General features: G+C 46.8%; 1 long non-coding RNA gene across 1 annotated transcript; it reads left to right on the plus strand.

The window, feature by feature from the left end:
* Positions 1 to 6,334: 6,334 nt before the first annotated feature.
* On the plus strand, positions 6,335 to 7,899 carry LOC309331334. The gene is made up of 2 exons (XR_014151829.1): positions 6,335 to 6,399; positions 7,512 to 7,899. It is a non-coding gene; the product is annotated as an uncharacterized lncRNA (long non-coding RNA).
* The last annotated feature ends 13,151 nt before the right edge of the window (positions 7,900 to 21,050 follow it).

Raw genomic sequence — 21,050 nt, forward strand, 5'->3', positions numbered from 1 at the left:
GCAGGCTCTTCTTTTGCAAGGATAGATCAATAAATAGATTGGATTTCCCACAGGCGTGCAAGCCAAGCGGTGCACCCTGGAATTTGGGCAGTTCCCAAATCTGGAAGCCATCTGGAGACTTGGCTGCTTGCAAAAGGAATGCACCCCCACCCCCCAAAAAAATTCTCTTGGACAGATTTAATGCGGAAAAGTGACCAGATCCCGTGAGGTTTTCCCCAATCTCACAGCTTCTGCTTCCTGTAACTTCTGGAAACGACTGGCGTTTCCACAGCACCGCCTGGAGATTTCCCCCGGGTGCCTGATTTCTAATGTGTGGAATATATCTTTATTTTAGAACTCTGTTTTGAAATAGGCCTCATGTTTCGAGACGGCCGTGCGCATCACTTAAAAGTCTCCCCCGGTTCCCTCCTGGTGCACGATTGCTGTAATTACATTCGTCTTCCCAAGGCATGGGGGCTGGGGGGGGGAACAATCTGGCTCAGATCGACACCAGAATGGCTTCAGATTCCATGCCTGCTGCGAAAACATGCCACCTTCGCTGCCGGATAATTGAAAGAGCCGCTGGCCTGACAGAAGTCTAGTGTCCAGATCAAGGGAAGTAATAGTACCGCTCTATTCTGCCTTAGCCAAACCACGCTTGGAATACTGTGTCCAATTCTGGGCACCACAATTTAAGAAGGATGCTGACAAGCTGGAAGGTGTGCAGAGGAGGGCGACCAAGATGATCAAGGGTCTGGAAATGAAGCCTTATGAAGAACGGTTGAAGGAGTTTGGTATGTTTAGCCTGGAAAAGAGGAGACTGGGAGGAAATACGATAGCCATCTTCAAATATCTTAAGGGCTGTCACACAGGAGGGAGCATGCTTGTTTTCTCCTGCTCTGGAGGGTAGGACTCGAACCAATGGCTTCAAGTTGCAACTAAACATTCGGAAAAGCTTTCTGACACTAAGAGCTGTTCAGAAGTGGACAGACTCCCATGAGAGGTGGTTGACTCTCCTTCCTTGGAGGTTTTTAAACAGAGGTTGGATGGCCGTCTGTCATGGATGCTTTAGCAGAGATTCCTGCCTTGCAGGGGGTTGGACTAGATGACCTGGGGGTCCCTTCCAATGATTCTATGAATGAGTCTATGATTCTATGTGCCGTGCAGACAATATCGGCGGCATCACCAAACACCCTTTCCACAGAGCAGCTGGCTGCTCCTGAATGTGGGGAGGGCAAACCTTGGGACAATATTTTCTTTGGAACTGTTGAAAGCAAACCGCAAACAGACACTGTGTTAAATTCCTCCCATGGGTGTACCCAGGATTTATGTTGGGGAGGGCAGGTAGCCGGGATTTATATTAAGGGGGCAGGACACCCCCTCTGGCTCTGTCTAGCAGATCATCCTCTGGCTGTCTAGCAGATTCAGAATGAAGTGTCTCAACAACTGTTGTTTTGGATTACTTCCTTTTGACTCCCAAGTGCTCAGAAAAATACGCCCAAATCTGCCTACAATTTCTACTTTTAGTTAAGTATTTTTATTTATTTACCTGATGGGGGGCAGCTGCCTTCCCCTCCCTCCTGTCTACGCCCATTATTCCTTCCATATTTTAATTCAGATGATCAGTCTGATGAAAGGATTTAGGGATGTGGCTGCAATCCTAAACTCCCTTGCCTGGGAGTAAGACCCCCTGAACACATGAAGCTTCCTTCTGAATAAACATGTATAACTTGGGTGAAGTGAAACCTCAGTGGCCTATGAAGTTTCTCCACAGGCCACGCCCCTTCCCAGACCACGCCCCTCACCCTCCTTCAGTCCCCAGCCCATCCCCTACCTGGATGGAGGACTGAGAGGCTAGATGTGTCCTACTAAAGGAATGGGGGAAATTATTCATTGTTCCACCCGTCTTGACTCTGGCCCCGTCCACCACTGACATGTGACTCCTACACAAGGGAAGGGAAGTTTCTTAATAAAGTTTCCTGCTGTTCCAGAGGGTAGGACTCAAACCAATGGAGCTGAGTGACAAGGAGATTATGATTCTATTTTAAGAAGAACTTTCTGACTACAAGAGCTGTTTGGCAGTGGAAGGGATTGTTTTGGAAGGTGGTAGACTCTCTTGTCGGAAGTTTTTAAACAGAGGTTGGATTTTGGGACATTCCCACCACATGTGGAAGTATGTACCTACGGAGGTGCAAAAACAAATCTCACTACAGCCAAACAAAGAAAACCAACCACCCCCAACCTCTCTCACCACCAAGGAAACACAACGGGAGAATAGTAAGAGACCCCATATGAGTAACACTGATACAAAACACACGTACACTGAGTACACCTTGATTTTATCTTGATGTGTTATATAATTGATGTTAGTCATTCTGAGCCCCGTTTTGGCTGGGGAGGGTGGGGTATAAATAAATATTATTATTATTATTATTATTATTATTATTATTATTATTATTATTATTATTTTGAAGAATAGAAACATAACCACCCCACCCCCACCTTCTCCCCCTCTCCCCCTCTTCCTAACCTAACACTGTATGTAACACTAATGTCTCACAACAAATGAAACTGAATTGTAGAAAACACAACTTGAAAAAAGAGACAACACCTGTGTTTTTGTACACTAAGAAATCTTTAATAAAAATACATTTTAAAAAAACAGAAACAGAGGTTGGGAACTTGGATGGCCATTAGTTAGGGATTTGTTTATTTTTTAGCTGTGATTCCTGCATTGGAGGGGGTGGGATTGGATGACCCTTATGGGTCAACTCTGCAATTCTATGATTCTCAGCTGGAAAAGGCCTCTTTGCACGGTCGCATATTTCTCTCTTCACAAGCACAGAAAGGGGCAAATTTGGTTTGTCATAGCAACAACAAAAATCTGTGTTTAGCCTCTCTATGCTTTGAACAATTTTCAGCTGAGGGTCAGATCTCCCAGAATTCATTTGCAATGGAGTCAGTTCCAGATCTATTTATTTATTTTAAAAACGTGGTTTCGGTTTGAAGACATAGCAACCCCAACCTACAACATGCTCCTGACTTAATGCAGGTATGGTAGTTTCCCTCCAACATTCATGGGATGTCTGTGAGTTCTAGTGCTTGAATTTTTCTCTACCCATTGTCACCATGCCATGCATGATTTTATAAGCTTCTGTCATGTCTCCTCTGCCTTGCCTTTTCTCTAAACTAAATTGCAGGGGTTGGACGAGATGGTGCTTGGGGTCCCTTCCAACTCTATGATTCTAAAAAAACTCCCAGACTCTGCAATCTTTCCTCATAAGGCAACCTTCTCCATCTCTATGATATTCAAATGCTGCACCGACCGAGCCATTAGGAAAGGTGACGCTGCCTCTTCAGGCAGTGAAAGTCACTGATGTGGCAACCCTACAAGTCCTGCCACCTCTACCTGTGGCAGAGAAGCAGGCCTGACAGCACCAATTTGGGTTGAGATCTCACCTGAAAATGGTGCCCATGCTGGCACCGTTTCACTGCCATTGCTGGAGATGGCAGTGCAAGTGGCACAGGCAGCAGTTGTGGCAGGTATTGGGGTTTTGTTGGGGGCCACGGAGGCAGCAGCAGAGTAGGGCAGGACTTCCCGTTTCGTCTTGAGCAGCAAAACACGATGTGCCATGCCAAATGACAGGGCTGGCCTTTCTTTGAACATAATAATGGAAAAGGACGCCATCGTGATGTGCTGTTCCCCGCTTGGCAGCCGCCTGCTGTTGAGAGATTCCCCCAGTCTCCCAGGGACGCTGCCTAGGAGATGGGACATTCTCCAGCAACAGCTGGGACACCAAGTTCCAAACGAGAGGGGCTTAAGGGTTGTCAATCTGTTCAGCGGATCAAAAGATTAGAAAGTTGGTGGTGCTTTGGCGCCCAACAAGAGCTTTCCTGGGGTGAAAATCCAAGGCACTGAATGACTTCTAAAAACAGTGTGGGAAGGCAGCAAAGAGACCCAGCAAGCTGAGAGAGAGAGAGAGAGAGAGAGAGAGAGAGAGAGAGAGAGAACCCAGAAGAAAGAAACCATGTTCTCCCACTTCTGGAAAAACACCAGTTGCTGCTTTGAAACTTGCATGCTTATTATGAAAGGATGCTTGCCAGCAGCCGAGCCATTTTGGAGGGAGTAGTGAAGATCATCTCATGCCCAACCTCCTGCTTGAACCTGAACAATATAGTATTGTAGCATTGGAAAAGGGACACCGAAATGACCCATCTTATTTTTTAAATCTGGTTTGGTGAAGGTGGATGATCCCCAGTGAGCATCTTGAAGCTAGGAAGACCTTTGCACCACATGTATTTATTTATTTATCTATCAATACATTTACACCTCAAATTTCCTCCAAGGGACTCGAGGTGGTATACATGGTTCTCTGTCTCCCCATTCCATCATCACAACAGCCCTGTGAGGTAGGTCATGCTGAGAGGCAGTGACCGGCCCAAGGTCACCTTGCGAGCATCATGTCTGAGTGGGGGTTTGAACCCAGGTCCTATCCTTATACTCTTAACAACTACACTGTAAATCAGGGAGCCTTCTTGGTGGCTGCTTCCAGACACTGGAACTCCCTCTTGAGAAACCAGACTGGCTCCCTCCTTGTCCTTCGGCCAGCAGGTAGAACTGACTGGTTTTTAAGGAAAGGGCTTTTAATAGTGCTGTGCTGTTTTTATCATTTGTATGTGGACAGATTTGTCTGTTGTTTTAATTTATTGCTTTAATTATATTTGAGTTTAATTAGCTTTGAATCTTTGAATTAAGTTTTCATATTTTACTTGTGTTTTAATTTTGGAAAGGCTCTGCCATGGACTGGCAGGATACAGAGGAGTGGTGTGAGGCACCAGCTGGGGAACCCCCAAGGGAAGAAGACTCAGAGCCAGAGAACTGGTGGTGAGATGGCAATGAGTAGTCAAAGGGAGAAGGAGCAGACTGGGAGGAAGAGGTGTCAGAAGGTGAAGAGGCAACAGGATTAAGTGAGCAAGAAGATACTGTGACAGAGAGCAGTCCAGACCTGGAGGGAGGCCAGAAGAGGGATGAGTCAGGTTGCAGAACAATCCAGGGAGTCTCCCCCTCCTGCTGTGACCAGTTTCGCCCCCTACTGGTCTCCTAGAAGTTGCAGAGAAAGGAAAAGAGCAGAGCAGAGATTGGTTGTACGCAGACACGGCCTATGACTGCTTGGAGAGGAGGGGACTTAGGCAGCCCTGGGAAGGTGGTGACTTTCAGTGCCTACAACTGCCTCATTGGGAAGGTGATGACTTTCAGTGCCTACAACTGCCTCATCGACTGGTAAGATTACTGTGATTACTGTTTTGGTTTCTTTAAATAAAGAGTTAACTTCACTGACATGAGGCAGAGGGCCTTCTCGTGGTGCCCGCCCTGTGGAACGCCCTCCCACCAGATGTCAAGGAAATAAACAACTATCTGACTTTTAGAAGACATGTGAAGGCAGCCCTGTTTAGGGAAGTTTTAAATATTCAATGTTTTATTGCTTTTTTATTACAGTGGTACCTCGGGTTAAGTACTTCATTCATTCTGGAGGTCCGTTCTTAACCTGAAACTGTTCTTAACCTGAAGCACCACTTTAGCTAATGAGGCCTCCTGCTGCTGCTGCGCCACCGGAGCACAATTTCTGTTCTCATCCTGAAGCAAAGTTCTTAACGCGAGATAATATTTCTGGGTTAGTGGAGTCTGTAACCTGAAGAGTATGTAACCTGAAGCGAATGTAACCTGAGGTACCACTGTATTAATATTAATATTCTGTTGGGAGCCACCCAGAGTGGCTGGGGAAATCCAGCCAGGTGGGCGGGGTAATAATAATAATAATAATAATAATAATAATAATAATAATATAATTGCTGCTGACCTTCACCTGACTCTGGCTCCTGACAGCCACCTTGAGTCGTCGTCTAGAAAAAAGGCGGGATATAAACAAATATACTGCTGCTGCTGCTAATAATAATAATAATAATAATAATGATGATGATGATGATGATGATAGATCATCTGTAACTACATGTAACATCATATTCAGGATTACAGCTGAAAACAGCCTCCTTGTACTGCACTGCTGCCTGCCTTCCCTTGCCAATAGCACCTGGTTCCATTTAGAGCTGATCCTTAGCAAAGGTCACACTCCAGGCCAGCTGTCGTGTCCCCAGGGACCAGAAACAGATAGCCTCTTGAAAAAACAGAGGTGAAGCTCAAGAGGAGCAAATCTGGAACAGAAGCAGATGTGTACTTAAAACTGGGCAGAGGTCCAGATCCAAGACAGCACTCAAAAAAGGCGATTCAGGCTGTGATGTCACAAAGAACCCTGCAGGTAGGCTTTCCTAGGGGTTGGTGGGCAGGGACCGGCTGCTGGGGTGCCAGGGAAGCATGGTACTGCAGCCTAGATGGCACCCTGGCAGCAGGGGCTCCGTCTGCAGGTGGGAAATGGGGCAGTGGCAGAGAAGGAGATGAGTTTGAGCACTGGGAACCCCAGGTTGAAACTGCCATGGCTTCATGGCCAAGTGGGGATTTGAACTCTGGTCTCTCCTAGGTCCTGGTCCAACATTCTAACCAGCGCTTTTATTTGTAGTAAATAAGGTGCTGGTACACTGTGACGCAGGTAGCGCTGTGGGTTAAACCATAGAGCCTAGGGTGTGCTGATCAGAAGGTTGGCGGTTCAAATTCCTGTGATGGGGTGAACTCCTGTTGTTCGGTCCCTGCTCCTGTCAACCTAGCAGTTCGAAAGCACATCAAAGTGCAAGTAGATAAATAGGTACCACTCCGGCAGGAAGGTATACGGCGTTTCCATGCACTGCTCTGCTTCGCCAGAAGCGGCTTAGTCACGCTGGCCACATGACCCGGAAGCTGTACGCCGGCTCCCTCGGCCAATAAAGCGAGATGAGTGCTGCAACCCCAGAGTCGGCCACGACTGGACCTAATGGTCAGGGGTCCCTTTACCTTTACCTTTACTCACCATGGCTACACTTTTAACATGGGGGGGGGAGGTGCCAATATTGCTTACCTGTGAGTACCCCCCAGAAAAAAAGCAGAGACTCTAACCACTGCTCTACACTGCCTCACTGATGCCACAGGCAATTCTAGTGGGCATACTGGTGCTCACGGGCGCCACATCGGCGACTTCACTAGTCCTTAGGGAAGAGGACCGATTCTTGCAGTTTTTTGCACACACCAAAGGGACCATCCAGCAGAACCCTTGGATGTCCGCCTTCCCCAAGCAGCAGTAGGAAGGCAGATTTCCACGCATCTCCACCCGCAGGTAACTGCTGCCTCTCTCCACAGAGGGATCTTTGAGTATTTGATTTGGATACAACTGACAGATAAGGCCGAACAGGCTGCAGGATGTTAGACTCGGCCTCCCCGGAGGATTGCAGACAAAATAAGCTTGCTAACTTGGAGGTGCTCCCCTCGCGTCTCTTCCCCCCAAGCCCCCTCGAGCAGCGTGTTAGATCTCCGTCTCTCCGTCTCCATCTAACAGCGCAAGTCAGACAAATTTATTTGGCCAGCAAATATTGTTTTCTCTCTTTATTAGATGGAGGCTTTGAATGTTTTATGAGCTCCGGTATTAGGATCGTGGTGGGGGAGAAGAAAGCTTCACCTCCAAAAAATAGCAAGCCTGGTGGACTCCTAAGATGGGGAGGGCCGGGAAAGAGCGCCCAGACGGCCCTCGTGGATGGCGGCAGGTACTTTGCGCTGCTTGCGGAGACTGCATTAAAATGCAAATTTCTCTCTGCCTGCTGGGAGCAGATAGTAAAACGCTAAAGAGGCAGGAGGCTTCTCTTTCGCAAGAGAGGCAGGCAGGCCCGCGACGGAGCATGGGGCACTTTTTAATTATTTTCCTCGGCGCCTTTTTAAATGAGATTGGAAGTGTTTTCTCTTGCTGCAGAGGCTGAAAATAAACAAAGCCAGAGGGGTTTTTTGCGGGGGGGGGGGAGAAGCAGGGCTTTCAGGGGGTTTCTCGAAGGCCAATTGGGATTGAGAGACAGTGCGGAGTAGTGGTTAGAGCAGCCATGGCCAAACCTGGCCCTCCAGTTGTTTTGGGACTACAATTCCCATCATCCCTAGCTAACAGGACCAGTCGTCAGGGATGATGGGAACTGTAGTCCCAAGTTTGGGATACATTGCTTCACTGTGCAAAGGTCGTCTCTTCCTTGGCTTTGGGAACTGTAGTCCCAAAACAGCTGGAGGGCCAAGTTTGGCCAGGCCTGGGTTAGAGTTTCAGACTAGCAGGTGAGAGAGAGAGAGACCAGGGTTCAAACCCCTCATTCTGCCATGAAGCTTTCCCTGGCTGTGGCCTTGCCCAGTCACTGCCTCTCAGCCTCTCCTACCTCACAGGATTGTTGTGGAGGTGGAGAACTATGCACACTACTATTGTGAGCTCCTTGGAGGAAAAGGCAGGATATAAATTCAATAAATAATTCGGAACCAGGTGGGGAGAGAAACTTAGGCTGAGGTCCTGCTTGCCCAAAGCAGCATCTGGTTGGCCACTGTGAGAACGCGATGCTGGATTACATGGGTCAGTGGCCTGATCCAGCTATGGAGCTCAATTTAGGATCTTATGAGAGAACCAGATATGCCACTATGAGCTCTTTGGGAGGAAAGGCAGTGGTGGTGTAGTGGTTAGAGCATGGGTAGGCAAACTAAGGCCCGGGGGCCGGATCCAGCCCAATCAGCTTCTAAATCTGGCCTGTGGACAGTCCAGGAATCAGCATGTTTTTACTTGAGTAGAATGTGTCCTTTTATTTAAAATGCATCTCTGGGTTATTTGTGGGGCATAGGAATTCGTTCTTCCCCCCCAAAAAATATAGTCCAGCCCCCACAAGGTCTGAGGGACAGTGGACCGGCCCCCTGCTGAAAAAGTTTGCTGACCCCTGTTAGAGTGTCCGACTAGGACCCCGGAGAAACCAGGGTTCAAATCCTGCAATACACCAGGAAACCTACAGGGGAGCCCAATGAGGCATACATGGTTCTCCCCCTCCTCAATTAATCCCCACAACAGCCCTGTGAGGTAGGTTAGGCTCTCCCCGTATAAACCAACCCAGACTCTGCATTCATAATCTGAGGCCCTTTGTTGTGTCTGCAGGGTGGCAACACGGGGAGCGGGGTCTTCTCTGTAGTAGTTCACTGTCTGTGAAATGCTCTCCGCAGTAAGGTTCACCTGGTGCTTTCATTATGCATCTTCAGGTGCCAGGTGAAACCGTTCCTCTTCAACCAGGCCTTCGACTGATGAACATTCAACAGCCTTTTAAATGTGTCTGCGGGAAATTGGGGGAGGGTACTGTTTTGCTGTTTTGTTTTAAGTATTTACTTGTGATTTTATCTTGTATTTTATTCTGTGAACTGCCCTGAGATCTTATGAGGAACGACAATATATACGTCACCACTATCACCATTATTATTATTACTATTTAACATCTTTATTGAAAGTTCAAAAAGTACATGATTATATGTGCACTAAACATGATGAGACGTACATAAAACAGAGAGAAAGAAAAAGAGAAACAGCGCCTGTGTAGAAGGAAAAATAAAGGGGGGAGGGAGGGGGGAAACCCCCAAACTGTATACTTTACAAGGTTGTTATTGTACTTCACCAGATCTTAACCTATTACAGTATTTGTAAGCATGGATTCGAAATATCATTGAATCTGTCCATGGCAATTCTGCGTTTATATGCAAGTTGTTCATATGCTGCGAGTTTGTATAAGTCTTCAATCCAGTCCTAGAAGGGAGCTGCATTTTTATTTTATTTTATTTTTCCAATTCATCAGTATCAGTCTTTTTGCTGTGGTAAGGGCAGGGAGACTCCACTCGTGTTGTCCTTTTGTAAGGTTTCGTGTACAGGGACGCGGGTGGCGCTGTGGGTTAAACCACAGAACCTAGGACTTACAGTACTGATCAGAAGATCGGCTGTTCGAATCCCCGCTACGGGGTGAGCTCCCATTGCTCGGTCCTTGCTCCTGCCAACCTAGCAGTTCGAAAGCACGTCAAAGTGCAAGTAGATAAATAGGTACCGCTCTGGTGGGAAGGTAAACAGCATTTCCGTGTGCTGCTCTGGTTTGCCAGAAGCGGCTTAGTCATGCTGGCCACATGACCCGGAAGCTGTACACTGGCTCCCTTGGACAATAAAGCGAGATGAGCGCCGCAACCCCAGAGTCAGTCACAACTGGACCTAATGGTCAGGGGTCCCTTTACCTTTACCTAATGTTTCATGTGCTGGGTATATAATTCAAGAGCATATTTGCTCTGTATTATTATTATTATTATTATTATTATTATTATTATTATTATTATTATTATTAAGGTTGAGAGGCAGTGACTGACCGAAGGCCACATCCGGCGAAATCTTCATGGCAGAGTGGGAGATTCGAACCCTGGTCTCTCCCACGTCCTAGTCTGACACTCTGACCACTAGACTGCACTGCCGGACTGAACGCAGTTGTGGGCGGGGAGGAGGAGGCTGGATTTTTCTATCCCGCTCCATTGCGCGCACACAAACCCCACACCAAGTGCTGCAGGAGACTCTGCCGCTGCTCCTCTTGCCAGGCATACGGCAGGCGTGAAAGACAGGTCTGCAGGAAATGGCAGATGCAGAAAAGGAGCAAAGATTCTCCGGGCAGCCAGCGTGCTATTATTCCCCCTGCAAATCGCATCCGATGACGTCCCCCCGCGGAGTCCCCCTCCATTCAATCGCGAGCCATTGATTAAGTGCTTTGCGTAAATCTCTGCGCCAGTGTGACATCCCGGTCTACAGGGCCGACTTTCGACAGCCATGCTGGGTTAAAACGCAGCCCTCCTCCCCTCGAGAAGCCGGGACAAAGGCAGGCCCTGATGGAAGACAGTTAATCGGATGCGATGGACGAGCTGGTGGGCGCGGAGAGAGGAGGAGGGAGAAAAAGACAAGGTCCTTCCGCGGTTCTTCCAAGCTGCGCTCAGCGGAGCGAAGAGCAAACGGCACATCAAAGGCAGCGCGGAAATGAGCCTGTGTAATCCGAGGGGAAAAAATAGCCACCAGCGCTTCAAGAAATGAGCCGCCCCATCTCATCTCGAGCAAATCCTGGCACCCTCCCCTGCTCACACACACCTTAAAAAAAAAAAAAAGGAGAGAAAGGCCTCATGTCAGCAGATTCCACTCTCGGCTTCGCCTTAGGCGATCCTGGTCGCCTCGGCGTCCCGTCAGCTTTCCGCCTCGCTAATACTTGCACATTTCTTCAACTCAGCAGGGCCCTGACGAGCTGGAGGAGAGGAGATTTATCCAGCCAAATTGGTCTGAGTAATAGGGAGTGCGGCTCTTAGCTGGGATCAATAGTGGGGTGGTGGTGGTGCGGTTTAATGTAGAGAAAGGGGAGCTGAGAGAAGCATTGGGTTGGTTTTCCACTGGACCCAATTTGTACACCCCCAAAACAAGAGGCGTACCAAGCGTCCTTCGGGATTTGTTTATTTTATTATCGATCTCATGAAATGTATACACTTCTTGATTATTAAAAACCAAACAAACCCTCAAAGAAAACAATACAATAAAATGATCGGCAAAAAACAACTCTTTAAAACATTCAAAAAATAAAATTGTGCACACTTAAAATCACTGGTCACATTAAGATAAATTCAACAGTGTAAATAAGTTTTGGGGTGTAACGATGGAATACTGAATGGTTTGGGTTTATGTAAAATATACAGGAATGTATGGTATGCAAAATTAACCATGGAAAGAGAAGAAGGGAAGTCATTGATTTAAGGTTGTTTAAATGAATATTTTGAAATGTAAATTATAAATTTAATTTAAAATTTATATATTATATATATGAGAACAGCTTCTGCCACAATAAAACAGATTTAAACTTGCATCAATTTTCTGAGCATCAGGGTAGGCTTGTCTAAACAAAAATGCTCTTAGCAGGTGCCAAAAACTGTACACCTGCCTGGTGTCAATAGGCAGGGAGTTCCAAAGTGCCACACTATTTCTTACAAATGCGGAATGTGTGTTGTTGCATGAGCCTCCAATGTCTGAGCAGTGTGGGAATCCAGGTGCTCCAGGTACTTACCCGGGGTTTGGTTTCCTCAGAATAAGGCACAGTGGAGACTGTGGTGTCTTTATGATGTTGATTTACACATATCTACAACCTGATCCGACGATGGAGGGCCTCACAGCATTAATACCCCAGGAGGGTCTTGCTTCTCCCATAGCCACAGCCTTGGATTCCAGCAGAAACCAGGCATGGCTCTGACTCTCTGCCTTCCCAGTCTGCTGCTTTGCTTCCAGCTTCCACTCATACCACTCTGGCTTTTGTCTTTCTAACTACCAGGGAGTTGAGGGAGAGGGGCTACCCATTTGTCTTCTGGCACAGAGCCACTTCCTTTGCTTCCTTAATGGCCCATATTTAGAGGGCCATTACCAAGAACTTGGGCCAGTCCCTGTTGGATCCAGGAATTGGAATGTACCATGTGAAAACAGTCCTCTTGCTATGACCTTTTAAACCGTGTGTGTCAGAGGGGTGTCGTTGTTTCGTTTGTTACGATGTTATGCATTTTCGTGTTTTGATGTTGCAAATTTCAAAGGATAAAGAGAGGTCAGCGTAGAGGTTAAAGATGAGTCCGAGAATCTGGAGGTCCCTTCCTCTGTCTGTTTAAACCTCTTTCTGCAAACTGAGCCGCCCCCAAACTTCCAACAAAGGCAGGATAAAAAATGCATGTAATAGTGAAAATAACTTGCAGAAATGCACCGTTAGGGAAAATTCGTGGGGAAATGTGCATATCTGCATAGAAAAATGTGCGACTGGACACAAAATGTACAGCAAAATGCTGACTGGTTTCTATGAGGCCTTTAAATAATAATCATCGCAAACTGATGCAGAAATATGGCAAAGTGTGTTTAAGGTTGGACAGATTAGGACCTGAGGGAAACGGAAATTGGCTGTCTTGTCCACTGCTGTCCTTAAGCTATTACAATCTAAGCATAGGCACCTTGTTCCTGCCTTTGCTTCGTGAGACAGCTTGTAATGAGGTCCAGACAGACAGCAGAGATGGTGCCTGGCCTGGTGGAAGGATTCATGCAGAGAGGAATGCAACTTCTAGGAGTCTGAATAGGCTTTAAAAGGTTCTAAGCCCACCTCCTGCTCTCACAGCAGCCAATCAGAGGCCTCTTGAGGAGGATGCAAATGCAAGAACATTCTCTCCGCCAAAGATTCATGGCAACTGACATTCATAGGCATACCATTTCTGACAGTGGTGGTGTTTCAGAGGTCTGCTGAATTTTATTTTTTATTTCTGCAATTCTAGCTGGACATAAAATTCAGTCACCTGTGTATAGAGAATCAACCCTAAAACTCATATATAGTGGTACCTCGGGTTACAGACGCTTCAGGTTACAGACACTTCAGGTTACAGACTCTGCTAACCCAGAAATAGTACCTCAGGTTAAGAACTTTGCTTCAGGATGAGAGCAGAAATTGTGTGGCGGCAGCAGGAGGCCCCATTAACTAAAGTGTTGCCTCAGGTTAAGAACAGTTTCAGGTTAAGAACGGACCTCTGGCGGTCCATTCTTAACCTGAAACTGTTCTTAACCTGAAGCACCACTTTAGCTAATGGGGCCTCCTGCTTCCGCCGCACCGCCGGAGCACAATTTCTGTTCTTATCCTGAAGCAAAGTTCTTAAACTGAGGTAATATTTCTGGGTTAGCGGAGCATATGTAACCTGAAGCGTATGTAACCCGAGGTACCACTGTATTAAGTTTTTGTGTATCCTGGAAGCTCTCCAGAATGGCTGGGGCAACCTAGTCAGATGGGCGGGGTACTATGGTTGTTGTTGTTGTTGTTGTTGTTGTTGTTGTTACTACTACTACTACTACTACTCCATCTCCTTGATTATTTCAGCTGCCGTTTTCTGGACCTTTTTGAACTCTACAATTTCCTTTTTCAATGAAGTTGACCAGGACTCTGGAGGTACTTTAAACATAAGGGATGGCTCTGCTGTAACTGAGCACCTTGCCTGGCACCAGCCTGGCACCAGGGGCGATTGGTGTGCCACTCTGGCCCAGCTTCTGTCTCCACTGCAGTGAGCTCCTTGGCACCATTTCCAAGGCAGGTTGCTATTCCTCATGCCTAAACGGAGTCTTTTCATACCCTTCTGTTTGGCGAGAGACTCCTGCTGCGCGGAGCTATTTCCAGACGCTAATTAGCAATCCATCGATTGGTTGCAGGGGCTGTTTAATGTCTGCGCTTCAGACATACAGACTCAGCGGGTGCCGTTTCAGAGTGGGAGAACAAGGACCACACTCTCCACTTCTCCAGCATATGTTGAGCGCACAGGGCCCCCCATCGACAGCGCTGTTGCACGCCACCCTAGTCTCCGGAGTGCTAGGGAGACGCCAGGGGTTCCAGGCACAAACTCAGAGTTTTATTTCGGTGGAATGAAGGCCAGCAGAGACCGTGGTCCCATTAGGATCTGTGGCTTTATTTATACATGCATCCTTTTCCACTTTGTTTATGTAATTTATACACTGCCCTGTTATGTACTGAGTTGAATAGGATCATAAATGCAGCAGTCTGATTGGTCCTAGTACAAAAGGATTCAGAATGCAGCAGTCTGATTGGTCCTAGAACAATAGGACCCAGAATGCAGCAGTCTGATTGGTCCACAGGAGCCACCCAATCCAGCTCCAGGTGGAAGTGAATCCGCAACCTGATTGGTCTACAGGAGAATCCTGGAATTAGCCAATCACGTGGGGCCCATTGTGTAAATAATGTATATAAAGCAGACATCCTCACCACTATGAGCTGAATAAAGAGCAGGAAATCCACTCTCGACTCTGAGTATATTTAACTGGCGACGAAGGTGGGATCCCTCATGCCCCTCATCAAAAGATGGCAGGCAAGTATACCAATATTGCCAAATGGTTGATTTATGTCACTTTTGAATTTACTGGCATGTTCTGTATTTTGTATATTTGTATTTCCAAAGCTCTGGATTTTGATGTTTTGAACGTTTAATGTAAGCTACTGTGGACACAGCTTATTGCAGGAAAGTGGCCTACAAGGTTTTGCAATCCATCAATTTCAAGACATAATATCAGTACACAAATCTCTACACAAGGTAAGAAACAACACAGTTATATGCATAAAATTATAGTAAGAAACATAATATGCAACACATAATAAAATACATAATAAAAAACAGATTGTTACAACAACGACATAAAAATAAAAAGAAATTCAGCTACAGGGGAAAAACAAAAGCAGTGCACAGATAGAAATCTTTCAGTCCAATGGTAGTTTTTAATCCACGGAAAATGACAGGCCCACCCAGATCTCACCTGGGAGGTTGCATTTCCTCTCCCAGTCCCTGATGCCTTAAGAGCTTATTCCTCCTGCCTCTCCCATATCACATATTTACAATCGAGCGTAAGATGGAGGGGCTCACAGCACTGACGCCCCCAACAAATCTGGCTTCTCAGTTAGTCACAGTCTTAGAAGCTCATTGGACAACAAGAAGTAATCAAGTAAGAAACATTGACCCAGACCTGTGGAACTCTCTGACACTAGAGATTCAGCAGGGACCTTCCTCCTCAGCTTTTAAATGCCTGCAGAAAACTTTTCTATTCCACCAGGCTTATGCATAGGGTTGACCTTATGTTTGGGATTTCCCGGACATGTCCTCTTTTGGGGGGCCAGCGTGCCCATACGAGCAGATTTCTGCATTTTACATAAAGTGTCTGAGTTTGGGGTTTAAAAAATTAAATAAATTGGGCGTGGGGTGGGGCCTGCGCTTGGCCTTGTATGTTTCCGGCACCTGCCAGGCCTTACATGGACTTCCTGGGGTTGTTCAGCCTTTCATCGTCTGTGGATGCTGCATCTTCTGAGCCAAAGACAGCCAGGGCAAGAGAGGGGAGGGAAGGGAAGGAGCAAGCAGGCAGATGAGGAAGGGGTCAGTGGCAGGGAGGGGGTGAACAACAGAGATGCAGGATGGGTTTTTGCTCTTTCGAATATGGCCACCCTACTTATGCTGGTGTCAGGCTTCCCTCCCACAGTGGCAGCAAAGAAGCAGAGAAAAACAAAGAAGGGTTCTTACTAATTAGTTCATTCAATAATCGCAGCGAGAGACAAAGGAATGCAGTCTCTATATAATGGCGTTGCTCCAAGTAAAGTCCCACCCCCCTACGTTGTCCCTATTCTACGTCACCCCTGCACCGCCTAATCTGAACTTTCTGCTTTTGAGCTCTCTGTTCTACTCCCCGCAATGCCTGCCAGGTCCTGGGAGAGGGGGGTGGGGTCAGGAATGCTTTCCAAAGACACTGAGTCTGCACCCTTGTGCTTCTTCTTCTTCCTCCTGCTCCTCTTCCAATATTTCCCAGCTTCTGCCCTCTGCAGCCTCTGAACTATGCCCTTCTGCAAACCATTGTTCTAAATCTATCCTGTCCTCCTGTTCTCGGAAAGGTTCAGGAGAATAGGGAGGGGGTGGTCACCACCGTTCCTTCTCAGTCCAGCCCCTGAGAACAGGCAATTGAGAATACGCCCTTTCACAATAGTCAGCTGGTTTCTGATTTTAACTTTTTAAAATATGTTTTTTATGGGTTTTTTTTGCATATACAATTGTTGCAGACTGTTCTGATAGCCTTTTCATGAATAGCGGTGTAGAAATGTATATTTACAGTGGTACCTCTGGTTGCGAATGGGATCCATTCCGGAGGCCCGTTCACAACATGAAAAGAGCGCAACCCGCATTGGCGGGTCTGTGAACCTGCGGGTTGCGACTCGCTGCTTCTGCGCATGCGTGTGATGTCATTTTGTGCTTCTGCACATGCGCAAATGGCGAAACCCAGAAGTAACCCTTTCCGGTACTTCCAGGTCGCCATGGGACGTAACCTGAAAGAACGTAACATGAAGCGGACGTAACATGAGGTATGACTGTACATGGTGCTGATAATGCCACAGTTGCAGGTTCGATCCTCGTATATTCCCCTCCTGCATTGTAGGGGGTTGGACTAGATGACCCTCAGGGTACCTTCCAACTCTACAATTCTATGATTATTTTTTTAAAAATCCCCATTGGGTTCTCCCTCCTGCCCCCTGACCTCCTAGAAACAACAATAACAAGCTTAGAGGACTCGAGATGACTGCCATAAATCCAATTAGAGCAGGGTTAAGCACTCTGTAGTCGGAACAGGCCAGTTTGAGCTGCTGAACAAGCAGCTGCTGGATTGCCCATTGATTCGAGGTAAATAATATTAGCTCCTATGGATCTCCTCTCTTTTCTGTTCCGAAGGAGACATCCATCTAATATGGCAGGCCTCAATGCAAAAGGCCGACCCACCTGGCCTCTGTCATGTCGAAGCCATTATACGGGAGCAAGAGTAATTGTCCCTCACACTGAAGTCGTCCCCCCCCCCCCGCAAGTCTTGAAAAGGACCCAGAGTTACTTAGCAAATGAAGAATATTACAGCCGCAGTGACTGTCGCAGATGAAAAGGCAACGTTGTGGGTCGAGGTGCAATCCAATCATCGGTTTATGGACCCAGCATCCTCTGGGGAGCATCAGGCATGCGTTGGATCTCCTGGTCCTAGCCTGGGGCGGAGCTCAGAGATGGGCAAAAGGATCTGGGTGGCTCAGGACTGACAGCAAACGGACAGGGGTCATGATTCTAGAGGAAGAAGGGTGGAAGGGTCAGCTCCAGGGAGTGGCTGCTGGGGGCAAATTGCCTCCCTACTTCAGAGCACCCCCCCCCCATTTATCAGCCGCAAGTATTGATTCTGCCCCACTGGAGAGCTTAGATATATTTACTGTAACGTAGCAGTTAAATGACAAAAAGTGCCTAATTCCAATCTTGCTGTACTGCTGTTTCAGAAACTCAGTTTCCATCCTTTCCTTCTACTGATATAACATATAAAATTGTTGAGCTGGAAGGGACCTCAAGGGTCACCTTGTTCTACGATGCAGGAATCACGGCTGAAGAAGCCCTGTTTAAAAACAAAGGAGAGTCCACCACCTTCAGAGGCAGTCCGTCCTGCTTTCGAACGGCTCTTACTGTCAGAAAGTTCTTCCTAAGGTTCAGTTGGAATTCTTTCTCGTCATTTGCACACATTGGTTCAGGTCCTGCCCCTCAGAGAACTAGAAAACAATCTGGCTACGTCTTCCATGTGACAACAGCCCTTCAGAGATTTGAAGATGGGTATTTCAATCAATGCGCCCAGAACCCTCAACCATTCCTCATAATCATCTTGATCATCTTGGTTGCCTTTCTCTACACTTCCTCCAGTTTGTCAATATCCTTTTTCAGCTGTGGTGCCCAGAACTGGCCTCAGCCCAGTATAACTGAAGGAGTGTCTCCATCCCCATCGTTCTACCTGGACACTGAGGTCCAGCGCCGATGGCCTTCTGGCGGTTCCCTCACTGCGAGAAGCTAAGTTATAGGGAACCAGGCAGAGGGCCTTCTTGGTAGTGGCACCCGCCCAGTGGAATGCCCTCCCACCAGATGTCAAAGAGAACAACAACTACCAGACTTTTAGAAGACATCTGAAGGCAACCCTCTTTAGGGAAGCTTTTAATGTTTGATGCATTACTGTATTTTAATATTTTGTTGGAAACCGCCCAGAGTGGCTGGGGAAACCCAGCCAGATGGGCGGGGTATAAATAATAAATTATTATTATTAATTATTACTATAGGAATCACCAAGACAGAATAGAGGGGCACTATGACTTCCCTTGATCTGGGCAATATACTTTTGTGGATGTTGCCTAGAATAGTATTAGCTTTTTTTGCTGCTGCATCACTGTGTTGGCTGATGTTCAGCTTGTGGTCTGCTTGGACCCCAAATCCATTTCCCATGTACTGCTGTAAAGTGGAGAGCAGGAGACTCACATAGGAATGCAGGAGCCATCGCTCGGTGGAACGGCTGAGTAACCCTTTACCAGTAGAAATTTGTGACAATCGTTTTAGGAACAACAACAAACATCTCTGCAGCTCCTTCCCTCCCTGAGGGCATCGCAGGTGATGGCACAGCTGTCTGGTAAACAAACCTGCTTTCTATTAATCCACTCGCTCAGCTGTCTATTGCTACCTCTTCCACAAACAGCACCACCATTGATTTAGTGTCCCTTGGCTGGATCGATTTTTCCTTGTCAATCAAGTGCATGACCATGCAGACCCGTCTCCTCCATGCTTGCATGTTCCCTCTTCATCCTGCGATTGGCTCCAGGAAGGAATTGGCTAGAGGGGCAGGAAAGCAGGAATGGAGAAAAATGGCAATTTGGGTGTCGCTCACTTTCTCTTTTCTACAGTCCGATTCTCCACATGCCCACATCAGTTTGCAATTTGTTTCTGTTCGTTTTGAAGAAATTGGTCCTCGTGAAAACCCACCCACGTTTTAGTTTGGATTTATTCTCTCACACACTTTTTACTCCCCTAGGCCATGTTGTCCAAGATACACATTTCTGCACAGCAAGTTCCCAATTGCAAAGCATTTCTGATTTCACAGTTTGCAACAGCAGATGCATTTTTGCACTTGGCTGGAGAACCACAATGCAGAATTCAGTGCGAATTTTAGAGAGTGGTGTTGTTTCAGTTTGCATCTGGTTTCAGAAATCACGAATTAGGCAAGTTTGCCTTTAGGCGTGAACGGAATCAAATTTCTCCCCAGAGAGGTTGAATACAATAAAGTTGTGGGTTTTTTTTTTTTTTAAAAAAAGCCCTGCTAGATCAGGCACAAAGCAGTCCATCCAGTCTATCATCTTCTTCTCAGTGTGGCCAACCAAGATGCCTCTGCAAGCAGGACCTCAGTGCAACAGGGCTCTCTCCTCATTCGCGATCCCCAGAAACTGGTTTTCAGAGGCCGATTGACTCCGACAGTAGAGACAAAAATAGGCAATCCAAGGCCAGTAGCCTTTTCACAACTTGCCACATGCATTGTGGAGCCAGAGTCCACAGAGCAGGGATCTGGGGGTAGCTTGGCCAGTTGTGCCAAATTGGTCACGTATGAATTGGAGCGAAGAAGAAGCAGTTGATGGCTAGCAGCCGGCCTCCCTGTCCCGAAGACGGGCTTTAATAGCTTTCCTTTGTATTTCTCTACAAACATCCCCTTTCCTGACCTGCTCTCCTTTGCTCTCGATGCTTCCAGATAAATGCAGCATCTGTTAAAAAATAAGCCTGAAAAACTCATGCCGGCTCAGCCCTGCTCAGAGGGGAAGTGCTCTGCGTCTAATTGGGTAAGTAGACTTCACTGTAATGTCAAGCTGATGGCGAATTTTGCCTGAGGACGAGTGGAGGGAGAGGCAAGGAGAGGTTCTGGAGTGCCGTTGTAGATCTTAACAGCCTTGGATTTTAACTAGCTGCTCACAAGCCTGAGGATGCTTCCCGGTTTTGTCTTCTGATGGTGCTCTTAAAAGCCAGCATCCTTGGGAGGCTTGGGAAGGGGGGGTGAATACAGTGGGTGAACACACAGAATCATAGAACCGTAGTGTTGGAAGGGATCCCAAAAGTCATCTGGCTCAACCCCCCAATGCAGGATTCACAGCTAAATCTAGAACCTCCCTTTGGAGTGCAGAGTAGATTCCTGAAAACTCCTCTTTAAAATACAACAGAAGTCTTTGCTTACTAACTCCCACCCAGAGTTAGGGTTTTTCCAGAGCACAGCCTGACTGGGTGAATCCACTAGAGGTGGGGGAGAAATCTGATATAGTTTGCATGTATTTATTTATTATTAATAATAATCACATGCCCTTCGCCCTAATAAGGTCCCAGGGCAGGTTACAGGGTGGATCACAACATTAAAAGACAATATCGAAAACAGTTTAGAACAACTTACGATCACAAAAATTAGGTGGTTCCTGAAATGTGCTAACGCAACTTCTTGTCTTGTCAATTGATGGAGGTGGCAAGACGTGGCATGAATTTCTGGCACAACCCTAATATGTAAAAATAGTAATAGCAACAATTGGTTAATTGATAAAATACCCATTTTTCACCCTAAGGTCCCAGGACTGGTGACAACATTAAATCGCAGTATTAAAAACAGTTTTAACCAACTTCCAACTGCAAAGAAATCAAGTGGATGCTTAAAATACACACCTCAAAGGTCAAAAGCCAG

The sequence above is a fragment of the Podarcis erhardii genome, assembly GCF_964252035.2.
Source record: "Podarcis erhardii genome assembly, chromosome: 16".
Lineage (NCBI taxonomy): Eukaryota > Metazoa > Chordata > Lepidosauria > Squamata > Lacertidae > Podarcis > Podarcis erhardii.